The 16,879-nt window shown below is 45.0% G+C and overlaps 1 protein-coding gene across 1 annotated transcript in view; it reads left to right on the top strand.

Moving 5' to 3' along the window:
- The first annotated feature begins 499 nt into the window (after positions 1-499).
- Positions 500-16,879, top strand: part of LOC146810238 (sterile alpha motif domain-containing protein 9-like) — a 69,521-nt gene continuing 53,141 nt past the window's right edge. Inside the window, exon 1 of the mRNA XM_085617231.1 lies at positions 500-703. The gene's annotated coding sequence lies outside the window, so the exon portion shown is untranslated. The remainder of the gene's footprint in view (positions 704-16,879) is intronic.

Raw genomic sequence — 16,879 nt, 5'->3', positions numbered from 1 at the left:
TGCAGGAGGAGTTACAGGGCGATCCAGGGTCTGCACATACCAAGGGGTATAGCATGCAGCAGCACCGTGTGGTGCTAAGCCAGGATACCCAGGGATCTTTTAGCGTGTCCACTGGAAGACCTACGGCGCCCCGCTAACCGACAGGCGGTTGTGGGTCTGAGCAACCGGGGGCTGCCATGTATGCTCCGCCCACCCATCACGGGGGGGCGTGGTGAAGCATGTGGACTGGAGGTCCACGGATGGGAGGGGGGGACCCTCCCAACATTTGGTGGTCACCAATTGGCGTTGCCATGGTGACTCTAGGCTTATCAGACGGGCAGGCGGCATGGGGCTGGCCTGCCCTGGGATCGCCCGTAAGATAACCCACCGTGTTTGCATATTTATTATGCTAATAAACCTGCAGCAATATTTCTCCACTTACATTCAGTGTCATGTGTTTTATTATGATTATGTACTGATGTATGCTATGATAACGGTTGCCGATATTGGCACTATGGGCAGAGAGCGCCATTCCTCCTCGCGCCCGGCTCACGGCGTCGCGTCCTCTCTCTGCTGGTAAATCTCTTCCTTGCATTGCGCACTTGGAGTCGGTCCTCGGCAGGACAGTGGATGAAAAGTCTGCAGATCAAGGGATCGCTTCATTCGGAAGAGGAGCCCCTGCTGACTGCCTGAGACGATACAGACCCCGTTCACGCATTCGCATGTAAGTATTCAGGGGTGTCAGACATTTTTAGAGGGGGGAGCTCGCGCGTTTGTCGATCCCTGGGTTTGCCGTCTATTACTTTTGACAATGACACTTCTGTTTCCTTTCACTGGCAATGGACGTTACAACAATCACTGTTTATCTTGTTTTAGGGAACATAGGCGTACCTAATGAACGAGAAAACGGTCCACGGAGCGTGGGGATAGGGGGAGAAAGGAGTCTCGGTGAAGTGGAATGTAAATAGTTTCCGAGAGAGAAAGAATTCGCCTGGCACCTTGGCTCGAAATAAAGGCTCTGAACCTCCCTTTCTATTTTTGCTACATTTGAGTTAAAAACCTCCAGAGGGTTACTGTTAACCGCATAATCGTGTGTGTTATTGAGCCAAACGTTCCACTCATCCCCAGATATTCATAAACTATCTATAGAAGGTGGTTGATGTGCACGATCGGGTGAATATATAATTTAAGTAATTTGTTTACACCTTGGTTGATTGGCGAATGTGAAGCACCGCAACACACAGGCCACAGAGGCAGCTGTGAACAGTAAACAATACCTAACCATATCACATAGCCAGGACACAGAGAGTCGCAATTCTATACAATAACACCGTGGATCCAGACCAAAGCTTGTAAGCGACCAAATAGGGTAAAGTATCGCCAGCAATACATTTTAAGTGTGTTACATGTCAGTACGGCGTTCTGTGACTATATAAAGCACAAACTGCTTGATGATGGGCAATATCCTGTAAATATATTCTTTGCAATACTTTATTTACTATTGCGTTTTGTCACTTCAGGCCAGGGGGGAGATCTGTAAAGTGATCAAATGTAGGTGGATCAGGTTAATATCTATTCTAGCATTACATTATTTTACGTTCATTATCGAACTCGCCATGACTCGCACTGGGTCCTTGAAGTAAAGCTGTAGATCACAGCTTCTTAACTTATCACCGTTTTCTAGACTAGTCCAACTCACTAATAGAACAAGCCTTACTCTAGTATGTTCCTGACTTCACTGGCCTCATACAGAAAACAAGCATTGGCATAGCCAACAGGTCTCTCCTCTGGGGCAATATGTGTTTAGCCATGCAACAGTTGATGTTGCACCAAGGATATTGTGCTGCATAATTAAATACTTATAAGGTCCCAAAGGCGAGACCTATTGGCTTTGCCAATGCTTGTTTACATTGCTATGTCGCTAAGCCCCACCCTAGTGCACTCGAAAAAAACACAAAGGTCAATTTCCTTGCTACAAATGTAAACAATGGTTATGTAGCAAAACAATATCCAAGAGAATTAGTCACCCTTTGCATTATTTTAAGCGTGACACATAAAACAAAGGACACACAGATGATGGACGGAATGCAGAGCAGGGAGTGTCTTCCTGCTCACAGAATAGTGCAAAAATGTGAAAGATAAATGGTGGGGTTCATATGTGCCCACTACAAATTATATATTATTTTTAATAAGAATTATTTTTGATTTGGATATTTCTATACACTTGTCTGTTTTCATTTTGTTGGTTATTCTTTTATTTTCTTATTTCAAAGTATTTTCATAGAAAATGTTAGCCAAGAACCAATAACCTAGCCACATCCTACCATTCCATGAAGCACCTCATGCACAAAGCATGCATATATTTATTTCATTATTTAGCAGTTTTTATAAGGCGCAATTATTTAGCAGTTTAATAAGGCGCTATTGTGCATCATTTTGGTTATGTCAGAGTGTTTTACAGAGTGGTGAAACAATAAAGTTGTATTGTAGGGTGGAGAGTTTAGAGCCCAGATGAACAGATGAATGACTAGATGCGTCTGAAGTCCTTTTATTGCAATCTCTGTTCTGTGTTAACTTTATTCATTTATTTATAGTTATATATGGCATAAACTAGACCTGGAGATAACAGAAGGCTTCAACTAAAATAAGATAAAAAAGTCCAATACAATAATCGGGGCCACTGGAATTCTGTGATTTTTGGGGCTGCAGCCTTTTCTGCATAATTATGGATTTATCTAATTTGCCACATAATCCATCATCTGCTGCATATTATGCAGATTTTAACAACAAAAAATGCTCCTAGCTCAAAGGAATCAAAAGTTCCTAAAAACGCACCAACACATGTTCCTGTGCAGTGAAAGGCCCATTGCAAAGGTGGACTGGTCATCTTTCAATAGCTTACCGCTTTATTCGGATGTTAAACTTCTATTAATAAGGTTAAAACTTTTCCCAGTGTTAACGTGTAAAAATGGCAAAATATTGAAGTAATACGGTCACAAAATGTGCCGCTTTACACCACCCAGTTTGCCTTTTCTTGAGGCATAATTCTAGTGGCCCGAACAATGATTTATGAATGCATCATTGAAGGTACCGGTCATCAGGTCCCACATCTAAGCAGAGATGAAAGAAAGAGAAGGGGCAAGCCACGAGTGTTAAAACCCTGCTGAAAGCGTGAGACAAGCCCTGGGACTGACAGAAAATAAAGGCCTGTATTAGTGAAACATCATCAAAGACTTGTAGACGACATGAGCGCGGACCCGAAGGGAAACTGCCAAGTGATGTAATTCCTGAAGCACTTGCCAGCCTCAGTTCTTCGCACCACAATAATTGGTAATGAGCACTATGCAAACACATCATTTGGTGTCCGGCCTGATCCAGGGAATGCATTTCCGGGTTGTGTCATTTCCATTATGGGGGTTGAGCCGCGGCCGGTCTTGTGTATCCTCAGTAAAAATAGACATGGCGACTGTTAATAACCCAGATATGTTTTTTAGGGCACATCCTGCTCATTTTGCATGGCCATCGCTTCTGCCCTGCCTGCTTTCGGCGCCAATAAGCAGCTAATGAGAAGGGCCTGGATTAATGTGCATTGACGTCCATTCCGCCCAGCTGAGCTCCAGTCCTGGGATAAAGCTTTTGAGAATACCCATGCATTAGCTCCGTTGACATAATGTGCAGCTGTCATACATTCCCTGGCATGCAAACGTGCAAACCTGCAAAATTCCCAATTAGTCTTTGAGTCTTCGCCCCAAGCCTTTCGGATACATATTGTGAAAAACGTAATTTACAGCGATGTACAGTGTATCACTTGTGGCAGACTCCATCGTGTGAATTAGCACAGAAGGGGGCACAGGAACCTCGTTAAAATCAGGATAAAAACTCTTATTATAGTGCCTAGAGAACAGACACGTCCAAGCTTTGAAAGCAAATGCATGTCTGTAACAAGAAGCGCGAGAGAAGCGCCAGCAAAAAACAGGAGACAGAGAGGGCGGAGCGAGTGAGTGGCCGGGACGTGTGGGCGAGGAGACTTATTACAGTGTCCAGAGAATAGACACGTTCAAGCTTTGAAAGCAAATGCATGTCTATGACAAGAAGCGCGAGAGAAGCGCGAGCCAAAAAAGGAGACAGAGAGGGCATAGTGAGTGAGTGGCCGGGACGTGTGGGCGAGGAGACTCTTATTACAGTGTCCAGAGAACAGACACGTTCAAGTTTTGAAAGCAAATGCATGTCTATAACAAAAAGCGCGAGAGAAGCACGAGCAAAAAAAGGAGACGGAGAGGGCTGAGCGAGTGAGTGGCCGGGACGTGTGGGCGAGGAGAGAGGTGCGCGCGTGCGCTTAGGAGAGCAGTCTTCACTTTTCAAGCACTGCACTCGTGCTTGTGGCGCACCGCTGCTCGCTCCCGCAAGGTGGATCCTGCCACAAGCATGAGTGCAGTGCTTGGAAAGTGAAGACCGATGGCTAAAGGCCCTCCTAGAGCAGCGCATGCGCGCTGCCTAGGCGAGACCTAAAAATGCAGTCAGCCCCAACAGGCTGTACAGAGCCACCACTCAGAGTCATCTCCCGGTGGTCTACACAAAGTGTCTCCTCTTCAGGGGAGGCGCCTCCGCAAAGGCGGAGGAGTGTCGCCCCACTGGCTCAGAGCCAGCAAGTGAAAAATAAAATGTTATACCATAATTGTTAAAATTTTCATTTGCTTGTGCAGGGAGGGTCTGGTCCAGGCATAGGAGGGAGGAGGAGGAGTGCTACGTGCACTTTGTTTGGCCTGCCGGCTCAGTCCGACCAAGCACACATGCACACCTAGGTTTCTCCAACAGGCTGTATTGAACAGCTGGGCTGGAGAAACAGCACAGACCCCCTGCCCTGAGCAGAGCGTCTTTTCAGCACACTCAGGGCAATCCCAGCTCTTCTCTCTTAGAATCAGAGCATTGCAGGGATTGCACAGGGAGTCTGATGCTGCCCCAGTGCTTGCTGGGACCAGGAAGCAGCACAGTAGAACACTGAGGCACGAGGAGCGATGCGGCCAGCAGCTTCAGGTAAGTGTTTTTTAAATGAATTATTCCCACCCACATCCTCCCCTCCTGCGCTCCCCCTCCACCCGCCCTATCACCTCTTCATTGTTCCGGCCGCCACTGTCTTGTGTATTGGAATACACTGCTAGCTGAGTAGAGAGGTACACAGCTCTCCCACCCAGAGATAATGCTACATGCACTTCTTGTCTGATGCATATTGACTGCCTTCTCACTAGCCCCTGGCTAGTGTGGCATGCATCAGGTAACCCAAGAGTGGTGTCTTCCATTTGACTTCAGCCAATTCTGCTGTCAACACGTCCATATTTATCTTTTAAATGGTGCTTTCATTTAGAAACATACTACTCATTTAGAAACACACTAGTCATAAGAGGTGCAGCAGGCAGCTTGTTTGAGAAATGATTTTGGAAAAGTCATGGCAGCTTATAGCAAACATCTTAAGGACATAATAGGCGCGTATACGGCACATATCACAGATGCGCTGATTACGTGTATTCACATTATAAATGTTGACATTGCAGGGGGTAAGGCAAGCAAAAAGTGTTGACCATAAACAAACGCCTACATTTGAAGGTATTCACAAACACTTGGATAAATAAATTGTTCGCAGTGGACAAAAAAAATGAATTAAAAAAGGGGCTTTTTACACATGTGCCCCAGTGGAGTATATACCATGTGGTCAGTCGAATTAAGTATACACAGCAAATACACAATGTACCTGAAAATCTATGATGTACATAGACTTCCATGAGTATTTCTGTTCCATTTTGTGCATTCGAAAAATGCGGAGAATCTAGGCAAATGGTAAAGTTCAGTCAGGAGTTCGACAGTTTTGCATGTTTTTCCTAGTCAGGCTCTGCGAGAGACTGTTGTAAACATAAAAGGGCTTGGAGCCTGCCCATTGCTTACCATTGTTGGCTTGCTTGGCACTCTTCTTTACAGCATTGTAATTCATCAATAACAAACAATGGTTCTGTCGGGTGTAGCAATTCTCCCCACACCAATCCAATCTACCCCAATACAGGCCTATCCAATCCACCCTACTGCAAAACAGTCTACTACACTCCAATCTGCCCCACTCTAATCCAGAACAATCTGACCCACTCCAATCCAAAACAGTCTGACCCACTCCAATCTGCACTACAACAATCTTCCCCACTCCAATCCAAAACAATTTGTACCACTCCAATCTGCACCACTCCTATCAGCCCCCCTCCAATCGACTCCAATCCAAAACAATCTGCCCCACTCCAATGCAAACCAATCTGCCACACTTTGATGCTCCCCACTCCACTCCAAAACAATCTGGCCCACTCCAATCTTCCGCACTCCCGTCTGCCCCACTCCAATGCAAATCAATCTGCCCCACTCAAATCCAAAACAATCTGCCCCATTCCAATCCGCCCAACTCCAGTCCAAAACAATCTGCCCCACTCCAGTCCAAAATAATCTGCCCCACTTCAATCTGCTCCACCACAGTCTGCCCCACTACAATCCTTAACAGTCTGCCACACCCCAGTCTGCCCTTGTCCAAACTAAAACAACCTGCCCCACTCCAGTTTGCCCAACTTCAATCCAAAACAATTTGCCCCACTCCAGTCCAAAACAAATCGTTCCACTCAATCCAAATCAGTCTGCCTCACTTCAGTCTTCCCCACTCCACCTCCAATCCACCTCACCTCAATCCACCCACTCCATCCCAATTCACCCCACTCCAATCCACCACAATCCTCCCCACACCAATCCAATTCACCCCAATACAGCCCAGTCCAATCCATCTCACTCCAATCCATCTCACCCCAATCCAGTTCACCCCAATCCTTCCACCAACCCAATCCACCCACCCAACTTCAATCCAAAACAATCTGCTCCACTCCAATCCAAAACAATCTGCTCCACTCCAATCCCAAACAATCTGCCCCTCTCTAATCCAAAACAATATGCCTCTCTCCAATCCAAAACAATCTGACCCTCTCAAATCCAAAATAATCTGCCTCACTCCAATGCAAAACAATCTGCCCCACTCCAATACAAATCAATCTGTCTCACTCCAATCCAAAGCAATCTGCACCACTCCAATTCAAAACAATTTGTCACACTTCAATCTGCCCCACTCCGATTCTCCCCACTTCAATCCAAAAGAATCTGCTCCACTCCAACTCTCCCCTCTCCAATCCTAAACAATCTGCTCCACTCCAGTCTTCACACTCCAGTCTGCCCCACTCAAATCCACCACAATCCTCCCCACTACAATCCAATCCACCCCACACCAATCCCAATACAGCCCAGTCCAATCTACCTCACTCCAATCCATCTCTCCACAATCCAATCCACCCCTGCCCCAATCCACCTCATTTCAATCCAATCCACCCCAATACAAAACAATCTGCTCCACTCCAATCCAAAACAGTCTGCCCCAATCCAATCAACCTGTCCCACTCCAGTTTGCCCCACTACAATCCCAAACAATTTGTCTCACTCCAATCCCAAACAACTTGCTCCACTCCAATCCAATCTACCCCACTCAAACCAAAACAATCTGCCCCACTCCAGTCTGCCCCACTCCAATTCGCCACACTCCAATTTCAATCCACCTCACCTAAATCCACCCATCCCAATTCACCCCACTCCAATCCACCACAATCGTCCCCACTACAATCCAATCCACCCCACACCAATCCCAATCCACCCCAATACAGCCCAGTCCAATCTACCTCACTCCAATCCATCTCTCCCCAATCCATCCCTGCCCCAATCCACCCCATTTAAATCCAATCCAACCCAATACAAAACAATCTACTTCACTTCCTCCCAAAAAATCTGCCCACTTCAATCCAAAACAATCTGCCCCTCTCTAATAAAAAATAGTCTGCCCTACTCAATTCAAAGCAACCTGCCACACTCCAATCCAAAACGCCCTGCCCAACTCCAATTTGCACCACAACAATCTTCCCCACTCCAATCCAAAACAATCTGCCCCACTCCAATCTAAAACAATCTGCACCACTCCAGTCTAAAACAATATTCCCCACTCCAATCCAAAACAATCTGCACCACTCTAATCCAAAATAATCTGGCCCTCCAATCCAAAACAATCCTTCCCACTATAATCCACCTCACCCCAATCAAATCAAATCGAATCCACCCCACAAACAATCTGCACCACTCTAATCCAAAATAATCTGGCCCTCTCCAATCCAAAACAATCCTTCCCACTATAATCCGCCTCATCCCAATCAAATAAAATCCACCCCACCCCACTCCAGCCAAACCTCGTCCAGCACACTCCAATCTACCCCAATCCAATCCACAACACTTCAATCTAATCCACCCCACTCAATTCCAGTCCACCCCACTCCAATCCACCCCATTTCAATCCACCCCACTCTAGTTTAAACCACCCCAGTCCACTCTACTCTACTCCAGGCCAATCCACCCCACCCCAGTACAGTCAACCTCACTCAATCCAATCCATCCAGCCCACCACACTCTATCCCATCCCATTCCACTCCAGTCCAATCCACCCCACTCAATCCACCTCACTACAGCCCAACCGCTCCCGTCTTGATCCCTCCATCTAAATTCACCCCACTCTGAACCACCCTACTGTAATCCATTCCACTCCAACCCAGCCTTCCACCGCACCACATTTCAATCCAACCCACTCCACCCCATCCAGTCCACCCATTCCAATTCACCCCACTCGAGCCAACCCACTCAACCCCAATCCAATCTACTCCTATCCAATCCATCCCACTACCTCGATCCACTCCACGCCACTCTCTGCCACTGAACTCTACTACCCTCTTCTCAGCTCTACTACACTCTACTCTCCTACTCCACTCTAGTTACTAATTGCCCTCCATCCATTTGTTTTCAAATTTTCACTTCATGAGTACAACCAAAGCCAACCAAATTTGGAAACAAGTAACCACAAAGTTCAGCTTATGTTCCTCTTGGAGAATTGTGATGATAGATTCTGAGTGACAAGCCTACAAACCGCTGTTATCTTAAGGCATGTTCCTTTTTGGTCTCGGTTACTAGTTCTGGCCTACAGCACCTGGTCTTGATTGGTCAGGAACACTGTGGTTGGGTTCTTGGTACCCAGCTGGTGAATCTACGTGGGCTTCGCAATTTGTCACGGTTTCACAAAACCCCCCAAAAACAAAATACCAAGCCAAACCTTTAAGTTAATACAAATATCTGAAACAAGAAGGTCATACAATACACACCAAAAAATGTAATAGGCAGTCACTTGTGGGGAGTGAATTATCACCATGCCCTGATATCTTTGTTTTTTTTTGTATGAGGAAATCAGTGAGTCATTTCGATTTATTTCACATAAAAATATCCATATTAATAACAAACATCGAAAATTAACATTTACATACCAAAAAAGACAGTGTTCATGTTACAAATGTACATACATTTGTTAAATAGCTTCTCTGGTAAGGGCATTACCTTGACAGGACACTCTTACATCACAATATACCCAGATATGACAGCCAGGTTGTACAGTTTAATAGCTGGTTTATGTCTGCCTGCCAACTGGTGGGATCTCCCATCTTTACACTTTTTACACATATATTGAAGTAGGGTGAACTATTCAGTGTGCTGCCAATAACAGTTTTGTCCTCAATATCCATGCCCTTCTGATTCACTGCGCAATATCAAACTGAATCAGTTGAATTGTGCAGTACTTGTCATCTTTACCTCACTTGTATATTATCAAGACTGATGTTAGCTAGCACAGTCCTAGCTTTGACTTATGACTTCAGGTGAATAGAAAATGTAATGTCTTCAGGATCACCTTTGTGGCAGTCATACCATTCAGACTGATGCTTAAACGATTTAACCGTAAAATATTTTAGGGGAAAAGATCTTAGTTTGATTTTATTTATGGGAAACACATTTATGAGGGCTTTCACCCAGTCCAGATACCAGATACTGTTCTGTACCAGACAGGCTTTCGCACTGGATGTTGTGAGTATCTAGGGACTTAGCCAACATTGCTTTGAAATCGTCAGCAGCAACTTTCTCCTATTAGAGATTACAGATATGCTTTACTGTAAATATTATCTGGCTCTGATCAAAGGTCAGACCTACTTAGATTTAAAAAAAAGTATCACCGATATGAAGACTTGAGAGATGGTTGAGGGCTCGGCCTGTGTCCTGAAGATTCCACAACCAGTCTTGAAAGACTCAAGCAGCGGGGATGACTGGACTTAAAACTGAAAAAAGTAGTGGTTTTAAATTTGCACAGCTTTCCCCTCCTAATTCTGTCCTTTGTGTTAACATTGGAGTAAAGTTAGGGAGATTACACAATCTTTGCTTCAATAAATTCAAACTCGCTGATGCCTAAAACTGTGCATCATATAAAGAACTTTTTTAACACCTTTATTTAACATGTTTTTATGCAAGACTTCATTGTGTACACTACAAGGGATTGCACCTATTCTGCAAAGGACAGGGCAGGCAATAATGATTCTTTGAGGCATTGACTTAGTTATTAGTAAGACTAAGTATACATTTTTATAAATTATCTATGCAAAGGCAGTCTAGAATACAGGAAGGTTTAACATTAGTATGACTATTTTATACCTTTCGGCTAATTCGGGGGTTAGCCAGCATATCACACACCAGTTGACCACACTTTGCATAATAATTCTTTATCTTGTATTTGCTCATTCACATATGTGATGTAAAGGGAAACCAGACACATTCAAAATGTTTAATTCTGCCATAAACAAAAGCTGTTAGCTTGGATAGTTTCCAAAAGTAGGCAATGGACTGCATAGCGGCTGACAAAATGGTCATCAGTTATCTTGTTGGAGATGCAGTGGGATATTCCTATCCTCCTTAGAATATTCATGCAGTACTATATTCTATCAGTGGACCAAGATCCAAAGAAGTGACCATGACTTCAGACATGATCTGAGTTAGAAGGAACCAAAGTTCGTAGAACCTAAGGCAGTACCACCACATATGAGATATGGGGCCATATGTAGGTAGCATACAAGTTACCACTTCTTAAATACCGAACTTTACCGATTCGGTATTTAAGAAGTGGTAACTCGTATGTAGGTAATCATTCGGTAAAATTACCGAATCCTGAAATGTTCCCCCTACATAGCAAAAGCCTAAATACCGGTCGGTAACGGTATATTTACCGAAAATCGGCCGTTTCCGACCGGTATTAGGCTACCTACATATGGCCCAAAGTCACAAGTTCAGGCTGACTGGGATGGAGAATGGGCCAGATACGGGTAAATGGACCAAGTTAGGCCCACTGAACAAAGTACCTTAAATCTGAGTTGCAGAGGTCTGCAAGGTCCTGCATTGAGGATGCGTCTTGCAGCCATGGTTTAGAGAGACTGCGGGTTACAATGCAAGATCCTGCGTTCGAGATGCATCTCGCAGCTCTGAGGATGCTGTCGTCATCAAGGATGCCTTTGATGAAAGGTTGTGATGCAAAGTCCTGCATCCAGGATGCGTACCGCATTGGTTGTTCCAAGAAGCTGTGTATTGCGAAGCGTGGTCCTGCGTCGGGGATGCATCATGCAGCGGCAGTTCCGATGCTGAGCTGCAAAGCGTTGTGCTGCATCGGTTCTGCTTAGTTCACAGCTGGGCTGGCAAAGAACCTTCAGGCCCACTTCCAGGGGCTAGGACTGGGATGACACCACTTGGGTGGCAAGACCCACAACAGGCAGAGTACAGGTGCTGGGTTCAAGATGGTTAGAGTCTTTCTGTCCCAAAGACTTTGATCAGGAGGCAATCCAACTAGCTCTTGGAGTTACTCTGGTGGACTAGGGTTCAAGGTGCAGGTTCAGTCCTTCTCACTCAGGCAGCAGAGTAACAGTCCTTCTTTCAGAGTGGTACAGCAGGCCTTCTGAGTCTTCCACAAGTCCAGATGTGTACTCAAGAGTTGGGTCCGAGGGTCCAGTATTTGTACTTGGTGCCACTTTTGAAGTAGGAGAAGGTTCTGAAGGTTTCCACCTCCAGGGCTGTTTGGAATATCCTACCACCCTGCTGTGGCCCATGGTTGTCTGAGGCTACAAAAGACTAATGTCAAACAATTTTTGAGTGTGCTCAACAGAGCCTTTGCGATGTGCAAGTGTGTTAGGTGACAGCTCCTCCCCATATCAAGTCAGAGATGGCCCATCCTGCCAACACCTATGTCCCATTTGTCTCATTGGCTGGGAGCAATACACAAAGATCAACTGCCAGCTACGCCCAGTCATGTGACCTAGGACACAGGCTTCAGGCATCAAATGGCTGGGAAAAGAAACAGCCAACTTCCTGAATGGTATTCTATTGGAGAGGTAGGCCTTGAAAGTAGTGAAAAATGTATTTGAGTTTTTTCCACTACCAGGACATGTGAAACTTGAAAGTACATGTTCAACTTTTTAAATACATTGCACCCTGCCCTCTGGGCTATGTAGGGCCTACCCTGGGGGTGACTTACATGTATTATAGAGGAATGTTTAGGCCCAGCAAGAGGGTTATCTTGCCAGGTTGAAATGGCAGTTTCAAACTGCACTCCAGGGCTGTAATGACAGACCTGAGACATGTGACATTGGTCTCCCATAAAGATGACCATCAATCTTATGAAGAGGAGATATGTTTCAGTGTTTTTATTACGTTCCTTTAGACTAAAGAATAACAATCAATTGTAGGAGAGAATCCTAACTTTAATCTTTGGACTCTGAGATTTCGCTCATAGCATTTCTCTCTTGTTCAGTCTCTTGGATCTTTGCATTATTCTCTGTATTCTAATGTGGAAAGTTAGCCATGGCTTTGTTATTGTATTACAGTAGTTTACAAAGAACATTATGCATGCAACAGTGTAAGACATTTTGTACCCACCAAATAATGTAGATGACGATTTTTTGATTAAATTCACTTCATGATAACTTATAGCAAAAGTCTATCAAATCATTTGTAAATAAGACATAGGCACTTAAGGGGGATGTTCATTGAGCTTGATAATGCCTCTATTCCCAATCATAAGCTTAATTGTTCTGATTTTCTTAGCAAAATGTTAACTCCTACATGCCAACTCAATACCATGATATTTGAAGTTTCTCTGAGTGTTTAATCACACTCGACAAGTCAGGGTTTATTGCCATTGGTACTGCTCAACAGCAAAAAGACCTAAAACGTAAGCAGCCCAAATACTTAACTTAAACAGGAATGTTGAAATGCTAAAATTGGAAAAACAATGCTTATTCATCCACACCAGAAGTAGTTCTTAGAGAATTTCACAACCTTATTCTCCAAACAAACAGGAAGTCTAAATATGATTGAACAGGAGTGGGAAATGCGATAGCTAGACCTTGTCCCAAATGCATACCCGAAAATGGTGCCCTTCAATAGTCAATAAAGGAGAACACACCCTCCGTTTTCCTTGCGTCTTTCATCACTTTGAGTTGTTGACCGTTTGCAAATTCTTGTTAGGAAAATCATATCCTGTAGCTTCAAGTTAAGGTAAGTCCTGAGAATCTTATACGAACTGAAGTAGACAACTGTTTAAATATATCCTTACAAATCTATTTCTGTCTGTTATTTCCTGTGACATTACTATTTCAAACAGATATTTATGTCTGCAGTGATCATGACATAACGGCCGCACTGCGCCCATTCCAGGAACCGTACCATATTTGTGCATCTGCATTACTAGAAAAACAGCCAACAGTCGTCGTATGTGGTGGTAATTGTTGGCCGCAATTTTTATTACTTATTACACAATCACACTTGTACAACTCCCCCTGACACCCCTTGGAGGCCGGGGTCATAAATCGTTGTCACGCATTATTACAAATGTGATGTCACGCATTGTCAGCTGGACATCATAAATCATGGGCCATAAATCATTATGCATCATAAATCATTCTGCCACAATTGGCCCTTACTTTGTTGCCATAAATCACTCTGCCTGATTCCCATAAATCAGCAGCCCTAAATCATGGGGCATAAATCATTGGTCATAAATCATTCTGTCACAAGCCATCATAATTTCGTTGTCATAAATCATTTTGCCTGAGCATCATAAATCATGGGTCATAAATCACCGGTAGGCCATAAATCATTCTTTCACAATCTGTCATCATTCGGCTGTCATAAATCATTCTGCATGAGCATCATAAATCATCAGCCATAAATCATCGGCTGGCCATAAATCACTGGTTTGTCTTTTTGCTCATGTGCAACTCCTAGGGTCGTAAATCACCCTGACAGCACATAGATTGTTCTTTGTTGTTTACCACGCCCCTTTGCGTGTGGGGGGTAGCCTTTTCCCTGGAGTTAGGCCCCCAACTCGCTACCTTGTTAGTCTCTTTTGTGCCCCACCTTCTGGCGGGGGCTGGGCTGCGAGTGCCGTCTCCGTTTGCTACCCCGATTTCGTCAGGCGCACTCACCCTGCCGTGCGGCATCCCAAAGTGAGTGGCCCTTCTTCTACACACCGCCCTGTTGGTGTGCTCCCATACAATACCAATACACTTGTTGTTTCCGCCACGCCGCCAGGGAGGCTTACGTCTTCCCGCGGCTCCCCCCACATCTGGTCAGCTCCGACGGCCATCTTCCCACAAACGCAATGATGTGCTCTGCTCCGTCTTTGCCCTTAGTGCCCTGGCACACTTGCATCCTACTTCAATGTCTGACAGTGCTGTCTCCACCCGCAATGGGTCATACCTCTCGTGGCTGACGTCCGGTAGGCTCTGATGGCAATCTTCAATCCACACGCCATGGTGCTCTGCTCCTTCCTCGCCATTTTTGAGGCGGGACGCTTGCGTCCTGTTCGGAGTCTTACAGCGCTGTCTCCTCTCACCATGGGCCATTCATGAAAACAAAATTGGGAGACAGTCAGCTACAGTTTGTGGTGGCATGATGCAATATACATTGCTCACATCCCATCCTCTACTTCACCCCTGCTCCTGGCAGGCTCTTCCGGTAAGCACCTCTACACCATGACCTCCACCTCTCCCAGGCTCCGCTACTTCGGTTTACGGTAACTACTGGATGGGTCGGTGTACGGTAACTACTGGATGGGTCAGGGGGGCCTCAGTGGAATCTCCAAGAGGAGTTTTGTAATCTTTACTCTTACTCAGCTGACTTCTGGTGTACCGCTAGGTCACCGCTCACCCCCGTGTAATGTACTTACTATTCAGCTGGTCCTCTGGGTATAGACCACCGCGCTGTTACACCTGGAGTGGAATGTGTTACCCGCAATCTGTTTTCGCGGCACCGCCTTTTTGTTCTGTGCTAAAGTACTACGACTAAACTTGCGAGGCTATGCCGCAATAAACCGGTGTATTACTGCTTTCCATGTTTGGACTAGCCAATATCTCCAAGGGGACACAATCCCTTCCGGTATACACAGGACCTAATGTTACCTCGGCAGGTCCGTATTACTCCTGCTCTGAATTTTTTTTTTTTTTTTTTAAATTACCCGGACACTTGCCAGAAATGTGGAGCACGAATACCAGTTGGATGACAATTTGGTAATTCCGTGTACTACACCTTAAATTCGTAATTGGCTGTCTTCATTAATACCCAGTCAACAGGATTGGATTAAATGTGAAGAGCATGTATGCTGCTTGCTCATGTCCGCACAACCATCCGGTAATTCATTGTTATGTGGTCTTTGCCGCAGGCATGCTAACCCAAGGCGCTGCATGCCGTGACTCAAAACAAACTTCCCCGAGTCAGAAAAACAATCTAGACGAGGCTCCGATCTCCCCAGGAGCACGTAAATCACCGGAGTCTTCTAGCCACGGAGTTTTTCTAGACAATTTAATTCTTCCTGAAAATTGCTCGAGGACGTGAATGGCTGCAGGGCTTTTTAAATGTTTTAACACTTTTAAAATTGAATTTGTTTCTTCTAATACCTTCAACTTCTAATGTGTTTACCACCCATCTTCAGGGACAGTTATGTGTGGTTTTTAATCCTGAAACACTGCAGCAGTTCACTACTATTACTGAAAATACTCTTGGTGACACCCTTCCAATACTCATAATTGGGACCCTGTTTTGACCCCAAAAGAAACCTTTTCTTGGGTGCTGCCAGAAACATTAACACAACCGTAACACAACATTTCTCTGCCCAGTGTCTAAGCTGGACTCCCCTAAACCTGGCCTTTAAACTAAGCAAAAGGCCATTCGTATTTAGACAGACTGTTTTTAAGGACCTTGCCCTACCGCTCCTATTACCAGTACTGCCAAGCACTAGAAACGAAAGTGCTCTTGTAGCCTGAACAAAGGGATCATGAAGCTGTGCCTGGGACTGCCGCATTGTGAATAAACCAGGTGTTTTGTTTGACAGCCATTAAACATACTCTGATGGGAGCCATTCCGCACCAACTAGCTTACAAAAGTTTCAGCATCCAATTGCCTTGTAACCGGGCCTTCCGACTTTCATAGGTGTGTAAATCAGCGTATACAAAATGTTACCTTACACACAGGACAACAAGGGGTGAATTTGCATGTTGTCTATACAGGCAGCCAGTATGGTTGCAGAGTGCTTGGTCTGGACCAGCACAAACTCTGATTTTAAAATGTGACCCAACTGAACCTATTTTTGCGACATTAGAACAATGAAAGTCCGGGGGTCAACATCCCTATGCTCTACTCCATGCCTTGCAATCTGCATGCTTTTGACTCTGAAAGCAAAGCCAATGCATAGCTCTGGCTGTGACTTTCCAAGCGTGCCTACCCCTAGCCGCCCCTCGCGTGTGGGAAAGGCAAGCACACCAAATAGGCATGTTTTGAAATCAGCGTTTTTAAAAACCTGGGTTATACTGTTGGCTTTTAGAAGTGGGGAAACTTCGTCTGGTGAGCGTTATTAACAACAGGTCTACGTATCTAACTCGCCTCC

The sequence above is a fragment of the Triturus cristatus genome, chromosome 7, assembly GCF_964204655.1.
Source record: "Triturus cristatus chromosome 7, aTriCri1.1, whole genome shotgun sequence".
Taxonomy (NCBI): domain Eukaryota; kingdom Metazoa; phylum Chordata; class Amphibia; order Caudata; family Salamandridae; genus Triturus; species Triturus cristatus.
Note: the sequence above shows the minus strand (reverse complement) of the source record. Positions and strands in the feature narration are given on the sequence as shown.